Raw genomic sequence first — 10,836 nt, forward strand, 5'->3', positions numbered from 1 at the left:
ACTCACTTGGTAGACCAGGCTGGCCTCGAACTCAGAAATCCGCCTGCCTCTGCCTCCCGAGTGCTGGGATTAAAGGCCTGCGCCACCAGGCCCGGCTCTGTTGTGGATTTCTTACTGTGTGATTGAGTTTTAATCTCCATCTCCCTCTGGTGGGATTACCATCCCTTGGGACTTGTAGAATCTCATGGCTCATTCCTGGCCTCCAGGTGTGGAGTTCAGACCCTGACTCTACATGTGGACTACCTGACCAAACAGAAGGACAACAGTGGGAATTCACGCAGGTCCCTTGGCCATGGGAAGACAGCCACCTGCTTGTCTAGGTTAGAACTGTGTGCTTTGTGTCCACCTGTATGTGTGACTTAGGCACCTGTGTGACTTCATATGGTCACATGAGTGTGGGTGTCTGTGATCATGTTTGCGACACCACGTATGGCCACACATGGATACCCATGTGAATGCCCGTGCCTGAAAACAGTGTGCAAGTGTGTGTGGAATTGCCTGTAGCTTTGAGTGAGCATATGTAGCTTTGTGTCTACCTGTGTGAATCTTCATGGTTAAATTACCATGCATGACTGTGTGAGTGCCTGTGGCTGATCACATGTGGCTCTGAGTGACTACATGTGGCCATGTGTTTACCTGTGTAAATGCCTGTGGCTGTTGTCTACGTGTATCTCTGTGACTGTGTGAGTGTCACATGGCTGTAAGCATCTGCTGAAGGAGAGTGGAGCTTGGCAGTAGCTCTGTCACTGCTTGTGCACAGCTGAACGTTGTGTGAGATGGAGACAGTGTGGTTGTGTGTGTGACACTTGGGGTGTCGCCCAGCTGGTGCTCCCCAGCCAGGGTAGCAGGCAGGAGTTGGCTGATTCCCTCCAGCAACCCTTGGGTGGGGATGCTGGTTGTGAATGACTGCTGCTGGCCATTCCTAACAAGAAAGACCTAGGTAGTGAGGGGAGGTGGGCTCGGTGCACTCCAAGGTAATGGCTCCCAGGACTTGCCTCTCTTCAGTTTTTATAGCCCTGGGAGCATTTTTGACACCCTGACAGATGCCATCTAAATCCCCTGCTGACCAGCCTCCTCATGGAATCCTACATTGGTACCCATGGGAACAGATGCATGGGAAAAATGCTCTCAGTTTCCCGTGTAGGTCACAGGCTTAACATGTTTGTGGGAACATGTTTGGAGTCTGCGTATTTATTAACTGAATAATTGATCTAAACATGGGAACTGAGAGGAGGTGACAATTTCCACAGCTGGCCAAGCTAATCTGAAGACTGACTAGGGGAGACAAGAGCTCCTAGCACCTTTGAGGTCTTTCCACCTACACCTGGCTGTGCCCTCTTTGTCCTGAGTACCTGTGATCTACTTCAGATCTAAAACAGCCCCTGCTTTCCCTTCTGAGACTACAGGCTGAGAGGGGTCTGTCTTGTACCTTCTCCCTTGGACTTGCTAGATAAGTTCCTGAGCTGCTGGCTGAGGAGGCCACCCCTTAGCCACCTCTGGATGGTCTCCCAGAGTGGAACAAACAAAGGCTCCTAGAAGCAGCAAGCCTCTGGGGCCCTGTCTCCAGACACAGTTACAGCTGAACCAGCTTGGAGCAAACCCAGTTCAAGGCAGTCTGTGCCCTGGTTGTCTCCAGAACAGGGGAGCCTGGGAAACGGGGGCCAGGTAGACAGAGACAGACAAATGGATGGGAAGAGCAAGAGAGAGAGAGAGAGAGAGAGAGAGAAGTGGAGACCCAAACAGAAAAATAGGCTAGAGACCCTCTAAAATGTGCCCACATGCATCTCACAGATGCCCAGTGGTGCTCCCAGATCTGGACTCTGAAAGTTCCACCAAGCCAGGAGGGTTCCAGCACACGTTCACATGTGTGCATGCATGTACTGTGACGTCTCTGAAAGGATGCTGCCAGGGGAGTTCTCTCTACTCTATGTGCCTGGCCGTGCATACTGTGGATATAGGGCAATGGCTGCCAGTAGCCTCCAGGGCTGTTTGTGTTGCAGAATGTGCCTGGTCCATGCCCATGCCGATGCGCTGGCATGCTGGCCCACTCGGTGGCACTCCAGGGCTGGCCTGGGCCTGGAAAGGCTTCACCTAAGTTTCTCTTTCAGTCAGACTGTCCAGAGCCTCAGACCTGGACCCTGGAGCCAGGCTGCCCCTGTAAGGTGGGGGGAGGTGGGGGCCTTTGTCCCTTTCTGAAGTGACAAGAGACACACAAAAGGGCTTTTAATTAAATCAAAGGAGGGGGAAATGGGCCAGCCAGGCTGCTATTATGTTACCAAATGTGAAAATGAAAACTTATTTTAAAGCTCTGGTATTAATTTGAGATTATTCAGATAGTTAATTAAAAGTGCAGCATGTGTTAAATATTATTTCAACAGAGATTATCATCGGCCTCATGTAAGGCGATCGCGGGCCTGGGGAGCCCTACACAAACGCTGGGCGCCGAGGGTGAGGCAGGCCCCACAGGGGAGCTGGTGGCAGGCAGCACACTTTGAGAGACAGGGTTCCATAGGGTACACAACTCAGTTCTTGCTCCTGGTAGGGGGAACCTCAGCAAACTCCCAATTTTCAAGCTTTGGGGGATCAGGACCCCCTCAGGTGGTGATTGGGCCAGTCAGCTGGCCAGTGTAAAAAGACTTCCCAAATTCTCTTTGGGAACAGTGGCCACAGACCTGCACCTTGCACACTTGCAGGGGCGCAGGCCGGGGCATGGCAGGGATGAGCTCAGGGGTACATATATGGGCATATGCAGGGCTGTGTATAGGGGTGCATACAGGAGCATGTGCAGAGACATGGGCTCGGGTGCTAGTAGGGGAGTGTGCAGCAGGTATGGGACCGTGGGGTGGTGTGCTCGGGCTGCATGTGAATGCAGGTTTCCTCCTCTGTTGCGGCCTTACCTGTGCACTCCTGACAGACAGCTTCCCACCTTGTCACCCGTGTCCTTGTGCTGCTCACCTGGCCTGGACTGATGCTGTGTGCTCCTGTGTGCCCTGTGTGCCCTGTGTGCCCTGGGCAGGTTATGCCTCTGCTTCTGAACAGCTGGCCATGGTGGGACCATCCCATGGGATGAAAACAGTCAGAGATGGGTCACTCAAGCCCAGGAATGAATCAGAGTGGAATTTAAAAATGTAAATAGCTACGTTTTAAACAAACAGAAAGTGGATTTTAGCACAGGATGCACACACACACACACACACACACACACACACACACACGCATGCACACACACACAAACTCCTGTGTTTGTGCACCTTCTCTTTTTACTGGCCTCTGTCACCAGCTATATGGGGCCCTAGCACCAATGATTCCATGGGAACCTGGCAGGTCCCAGCTGCTGGGCGAAGCTTGGTACCTTGAGTCCTTCCTGTTCTCCCATACTCTGGCTCATGTCGCTGGGTCTTTACCCAGAGTCTCAGAGACATCCTTGGGCCCTCAGCCCTGTGCTCAGCTCTCCTGGAGTCCCACTTAACAATCCGGAGGCTGGGCCGTGCCTGCCCTCTGTCGGAGCCCAGGGGCAGGGCAGTGCAGGCACTCACCACCCGGGTGCCAGCTGTCCGGGCGCTCCAGCTCCACCGGATCCAGCATTGAGCTGTGACTCAGTCACCAATGTGCTCAGACAGTTCCTGTGCTTCAGCTCGCTAACTCTTACCCAACAGAAAGTGGCTTGTACCAACAGGTGCTCAAAGACGGCCAGTGACCAGGACAGGGAGGAGGGAAGAAGGGAGGAGGGGCACACAAATCTGCGTGCACTTCCCTGAGCCTTATGGGGTCCAAACCCTGGCTCTCCCCTTCTTGCTCTGTCCTTGCTGAGTCCCTGAGTGGTCCTGTCCTGTCTGGGGTTGCTGTGAGGATTACACAGCTTGGGGCCAGGATCCAGTGGCTTCTTCCGCCCTGCCCAAGACTGACAAACAAAATCCATAGCCATCCCCAAGAGGATGGGGGTGAGGTGAGGCTCGCCATAGGAAGGGGGGAGTGGTGGGCACAGGGGTGACACCAATGTCAGGGAGGCCCAGGGCTTCCTCTGTGGCCAGCTATGTGTATCTATGTATCTGGGAGAACTGCAGCTCAGTGCAGGGGTGTGTGTGTGTGTGTGTGTGTGTGTGTGTGTGTGTGTGTGTTGGGGGGAGCGGCGAGGCTCTGCAGCAGGCCAGTGCAGGTGTGGGGCTCTGGGTTTTTGTACAGCTGTGCCATTTTCTCAGTAAGAGTGATACAGATTTAAATAACCACAAACCAACCTTTCTGCAAGCCCAGCATTTCATTGTAGATGCCCAAGGCCTCATCTCTGGGAGCAGGGTGCCGTGAAGCCTCAGGTGCCAGGACTGTGTGAGCCCAGAACTAAGTGGTACTGGGGGGCGGGTACAGCACTATGGTGTACTGTCTCCTCCTGCAGCCATTGCTAGCCTGAGCCCCAAGCCTGGGTACCACCCACTCACCCCAGCTCAGCCAGCCAGCCAGCTCTGGACAGGTATATATATACACTGAGACAGGGTCTCTCACTGAAACTGGAGATATATATATATATATATATATATATATATATATATACACACACACACACACACACACACACACATATATATATATATATATATATATATATATATATATATACAGGGTCTCTCACTGAAACTGGAGCTCCGTTACTTCACTAGACTGGATGGCCAGCACGTCCCAAGGATCCTTCTCTTTCTGTCTCTGCCCCACCCAGTGCTGGCGTGACAGGTACACGCTGCCTTGCCCACCTGCTTACCTGAGTACACGGAATCAGAACTTAGGTGCTCATGGTTTCACAGCAAGCACTTTACTACATCATTTCTCCACACCACACCTTTATGGTTAAGTTATATTCCATTATATGGATAGATTATATTTCACATATCCATCTGCCTGTTGATGGATATATGGGGGCTGGCCTCTGGAGCTGGCTGTGAACAACACTGCCATGATAGCCACATGTGAGTGTGTATGTGGATATATTTTCAGTACTCTTGGGCGTATACCTAAGACTAGAACTGTTAGGTTCTATGTTAATTTTGTTGTTGTTTTAAACAAGGCCTCCTCACTTTGTAGCTCAGCTACCTTCAAACTCACAGGGCTGCTCCTCTTGCAGCCTCCTCAGCACAGGGCTTGCAGGTACTCACTATGCCTGGTTCTTATTTCATTTTCTCCAGTGCCAGGAAGGAGCCCAGAACCTTGTTGGTCAGTGAGCTACACCCCAGCTCTGTTTTGGTTTTTCCAAAACTTGATTGAGACACTCTTCCCATAATACTTTTCGGGGCCAGCAAGATGGTTCAGTGGGTAGGGGCGCTTGCTGCCAAGTCAGACAGCCTGAGTTTGATCTCTGGGACCTACATTGTAAGGAAAGGATAAATAGCCTGAAAGTTGTCTTCTAACCTCCATTTACCTATCCCATGGCACATTGTTGGGTGTGGACACACACACACACACACACACACACAATGAAAATGTTCAGAGTATCCAATCTCTGGGCCCTAATGTGTTCACACGGTTGAGTGCACACTACCTCAGTAAACTCTAATACATTCTTGTCACCCTAAAAAGAACCCCAGTTCCCTCCCAGCACGCCCTTTCGCTACCTCCAGCAAGCACCACTTTCTTCTGACCTCCCCACTTGTTCTGGACAGCTCACACACATACTGCATGATATCCAAGCTGCAGTACTCCATGGTTCTGTTCCTGGGGCTTCCTGCCACATTCAGTCATCCATCCGTCAGCTTCCATTTGGGGGGCAAGAACTCTTTGTAAAACACCCTCAGCTTTGCAGCACTAGGTGTGGAACAGTTTTTGAGTGTCTGTGGTGGGTCCTATTCACTTATATCTCTACCCACTGGGGCGGGGTCCATTAGTAACTCCAGTTGCTAGGGCCCAGAGAGGGTGAGACACCTGCTCCAGGCAGGCCGGACTGCATCCGTCCAGCAGCTATGGTGGATGGAGCCAACCAGAGTCTCAAAGGTACTAGGGGCTGCTGGCTGCTGGGGGCAGCATAGGCTCCCCATTAGTACTGTCCTCAGAAGGTCTGATGTGGCTGAACACGCAGGCAGTTTTGTATGCTGGGTCTCCATGAGGGGATGACCCAGCCTACTCTCCCTGGGGGTGGCCAATGCTCACCCAGGGCTACTTAGGGGACAAACTGAACCCACCCCAGGCAAAAGCTCAGGAAACTCCAGTATAATTATCAGTAAAAAAAAAAAAAAAAAAAAAAATTAAAGAGTGTGGGGGCCAGGCTGACCTCCATCCATAGTGGGCAGGCTTCAAGGCCTACCTCTGGTGTGAAATGTGGCTGCCCATGCTGTTCCACATTAAACCCCTAGTAACCTTCTGTTGCTAGGGACCACTAACTGACTTTCTACCTGAACACAGAGGCCTGCAGCATCCAGCCCACCTCAGGCTAGAACCCTTCTGACTATGTGCTCTTAGGGAAACTGAGGCACCACCTGTCCCTACAGCCTCCTGAGGCTGGGACCTGGCTCCCTGCCCTCTCTGTAGCCCAGAGTTCTGAGGGAGGCAGGGTTCACAGAAGCACTGGCCTGGAAGGAAAAGGCTCAGTGCAACCCAGGGACATGGGGCTCAGATGGCTCTTCAGGTAGCATTAGGACCCAGCAGAGCTGTCACGGTCTGGTCTGGGCCTGTCCTCATGCTGTGATGACACTTTCTCAGTGATGGCTTTAGGACCCTCTGAGGAAGAGCTGAAGGCAGGGCAGGAGGGAACACTTGGATGGGTTCCCTAGCAGGTTCCATGGGGTCATAGGAGGGTCAGGGAAGATTTCAGGAGGGCAGTGGGCCTCTGTACCTGCAGAGGGAGACAGGCCAATGGGGAGACGGGCCAGGCTGCAGAGAGATGTGAGACCTTCTTATAATCTGTTTCTACCACCTAGTCACTGAGTCACCCACAAGTCACCCCAAAACGGTCAGGAGAGCCAAGCCCCTGGGTAGTAACCTCAGAGTGTGTACAGTTGGGAACCCCTTGTACCCATTCTTGAGCAAGATGGATCTTGAGCAACATAAGGAGACAGGGTGGGGTCCAGACACTCTGCCAGGCCCCATAATGGATCAGAGACTCTGAGGGATGGAGGGCTATGCTGATCTCAAGGTGCTGGGCTGAGACTTCTGGGAAGCACATAGGGAGCCGAGCCTAAATTCCTCAGGAGAGGGCTACCGCAGGGGGCTGTGGAGGTCCCAGCTGCATGGGGGCCCCTTTGTAGCGCTTATGTGCGTTCCTTGGCAGCCTTTTCCAGGGCCCAGTTGGCTCTTTGGAAGGCCCTGAGGACGGTCAGGAAAGCATGCAGCTCTCCACTCACTCCTGTTGGCCATTTCTTGCAGAGGCGTTGACTCTACTTTGGGGTCCCTGCTGATTCTGATTCTTCCCTAAGCCTGGACTGCTCTCCCAAGGCCACGCTCAAACCCTCAGAGGCCTCGGTCTGAAGACATGGCACAGGTGGGCTTCTCCATCCTAGCCTGGTACACGCAGATCTGGAGCCCTCCAGGCTGCTCTGGGGCCCTGTCCGTGAGCCCAGGTCTGCTGCCCTCCTTCTAGAGGACTAGGCTGTTCTCACAAGGGCAGCGAGGAAGGAAATTGCAAATTCATCTTTATTTCTATCTTGGAAGACAACCTTAATTCTCTGCATTGAAATGGCCCCCATCGAGGGAATCAATTACAGGCTTTAATTGCAGTCAGCCCGGGCAATCAGAGTGGCCTGGTCTCCCTGCCTTGTGGGTCCTGACCTATCAGGTCTCTTTGTCTCTCTGTTCTCTCTCTCTCTCTCTCTCTCTCTCTCTCTCTCTCTCTCTCTCTCTCTCTCTCTCTCTCTCTCTCTCCTTTTCTCCATTGGATTAGGTTGCTTTCTCCCCAGCCAGGTCTGGGCACAGGAATGAAGGCCCTTGGTCCAGAGCTGCAGCATGAAAACAGGGGGAGGATGAAAGGCCAAAGGCAGCCATAGGAAGGAGCCAGGGCCTCGCTGTACACATCCCGGTTCCCACACTCTGGACTGAATGGGACATGTCCATCAGGAAAGGGGAACTACGTAGCTGTGAGCATGGATCCCTAGGACCACACACACCTCTGTGATGCACAGACATCTCTGTGCCCTAGAAGGTTCCCTGGGCAACACTTCCCACGCAGTCTGAGCACCCCTCCCCTCCCCGTTTCTAGACACTTTGAGTGGCAGTCCTGGCTGCCTTGGAGTGGATCATTTCTTACATGCCTTTCTTCAGGCTTCTCTGTTTCCTAACCAACACATGACATTATCATATCAACCTTTTAAAAGACCAGTTAGATCAAAGGTTTGGAGACCGAGACTGGGGCTGCAGGGGAGGTGGCAAGGCCGCTGAGGGCCGCTCATTTTCCTCCAGGAAGAATGAGTCTGGTGGAGGTCAGGATCCTGCAGGACAAAGTCAGGAATGATGGCTGCAAGAGAGAACTGTCGAGGGGGCAGGGTCTCTAGCACTGTGAGACCCATTTGAGGTCTCTAAGAGGGGACAACCACGCGTGCTTGGGAGTGGAGGTCCCTCCCACCCTCCTCTCCCTCCCTCACCCACCTACTTGTCTTTTGTCATAGTATCTGCTCTTCTGGTGACAGAAAATGCTCTCAACAGCTTCCCCCAGCCCTAGCTCCTCCCTGCTTGCTCCTGGGTGTCCTTAGTAACCCTCAGCAGGTCCTTGTCCTATAGTTTCTATAGGGTCCATCCCAGGCACTTTGTGAGAGTCTTAGCCTCCCACTAAGGAGGGAGTACACATGCTAGGCAGAGTTTGGGGTGCTGAACAGTTGAGGTGCTGGGTAGAGCTGGGGTTCTGGGCAAATTTTGGGTGTTGGGTGAAATGTTGGATAGAGTTGGGTGCCAGGTAGAGGTGGAATATTGGGCCTTTAGGCTGTTGGGCAGGGTTAAGGTATTGGGTCAAGTTGTGATGCTGGGTAGAATTGGGAGCAGCTGGCTCAATTTTATGGCTGCTGGGGAGGGGCTAGGCAAGGTGGTGGTGAGGAGAGAATAAATTTAGCTGCTCTGGGCACCTGGCCTCAGTCCTGGTCACATCTCTGCTGAGCCAAAGTTAGCTGCTCTTCCCCTGGATCCGGAGCAGGCAGGAAGAAGTGGTGTGGCATAGGAAGACGGGAGAGGGAGCCTGTGTAGGGACACTGGGCAGCTGGAGCAGGAGCTGCTCTCTGTGGCATAGCAGGAAGGGGATGGAGAGCCTGGCGAGGATCAAGGATGGCTGTGGTCTTGGCAGGTTAGTGGGCTCCAGTCATACGCTGCAACCTTAACTATCAGGCTAAGAGAACTGAATTTAGCTTTTCAGCAGCAGAGAAGCAATGGAGCTCGAGGACGTGGTCCAGGAGGACCTGGGAATCACGGTGTCCATGGAGGGTAGGGCGGTACCATGTGTGCTGGGAGCTGGGATGGGGGCATTGGCCCCACTGGGTTGGTGGGGCAGGTGGCTATAGAGATCACCAACAGGGGAGGAGGAGCTGTAGATGTGTAGATGTGGCTGGTATTTTGAATATTCAAGGTTGCACCTTGCTCTGTTGGTGAAGGCTGACCAAATGGTAGCATTCCAAATGGAAGCAGATGTGTTTGCAGGGATGTATGCCTAGTAGGGACCTCCAAGACTCATCACCAGCCAATTCAGTTGGTCTTCACATCCCAGGCACTACTGTGTGTGGCACCTGGCCAAGCCTGCTGTGGATTCTGCCCAGCACTAGGACAGGTAGCAGAGAGAGGGACAGAAAACCACACCCCAGCGGTCATCCTACAGGGACACTGAACGAGTGAGGAGAGCGGAGAGCAGTCTGAACACAGCCAGATGGTCTGACCAGCAGGGGAATGAAGCCCAGGGGGCTGAGGGGCAAATGTAGGTACTCAGGCTGGTAGTCAGCTACTCAGGACACAGCCACTCAGGACACAGTCACTCAGCACATAGCCATGCAGGACACAGCCACTCAGCACACAGTCACTCAGGACACAGCCACTCAGGACACAGTCACTCAGCACATAGCCACGCAGGACACAGCCACTCAGCACACAGTCACTCAGGACACAGCCACTCAGCATACAGCCACGCAGGACACAGCCACTCAGCACACAGCTACTCAGGACACAGCCACTCAGCACACAGCCACGCAGGACACGGCCACTCAGCACATAGCCACGCAGGACACAGCCACTCAGCACACAGCTACTCAGGACACAGCCACTCAGCACACAGCTACTCAGGACACAGCCACTCAGCACACAGGTACTCAGGACACAGCCACTCAGCACACAGCCACGCAGGACACAGCCACTCAGCACACAGTCACTCAGCACACAGACCAGATCACCTTGGGCCTTGGAAGTCTAGGTCTAGTAGGATGCGCTTCTGGGTGAGGTGCGCTGCTGGGCTGGGAGAATAGCAGAGCCGCTATTATGAGCTGTCTGATGAGAGGCAGCAAGAGCTCAGGTTCATGCTTTGTTACTTATTTGTGGCTGGGGATAGAGGTAAGTGGGTAACACAGTCCTAAAACATTCCCACCGTGTGTGTGTGTGGGGGGCTGGCAACACAAAATATTTAAGGGGAGATGGAGAGATGGCTCAGCGGTTAAGAACACTGGCTGAGCTTATAGAAGACCCAGGTTAGATTCCCAGTACCCACATGGTAGCTCACACAGAGTTATAACTATGTGTAACTCTAGTCTCAGGAGATCTGATTGCCTCTTCTGTGGACGCCAGTTATGCATGTGGTACACAGACATACATGCAGACCAAGCACTCATACACAAATAAAATTTTCTATTTACATATACATGGAGAGAGAGAGAGAGAGAGAGAGAGAGAGAGAGAGAGAGA

Source organism: Mus pahari, chromosome 2 (genome assembly GCF_900095145.1).
Source record: "Mus pahari chromosome 2, PAHARI_EIJ_v1.1, whole genome shotgun sequence".
Classification (NCBI taxonomy): Eukaryota; Metazoa; Chordata; class Mammalia; order Rodentia; family Muridae; genus Mus; species Mus pahari.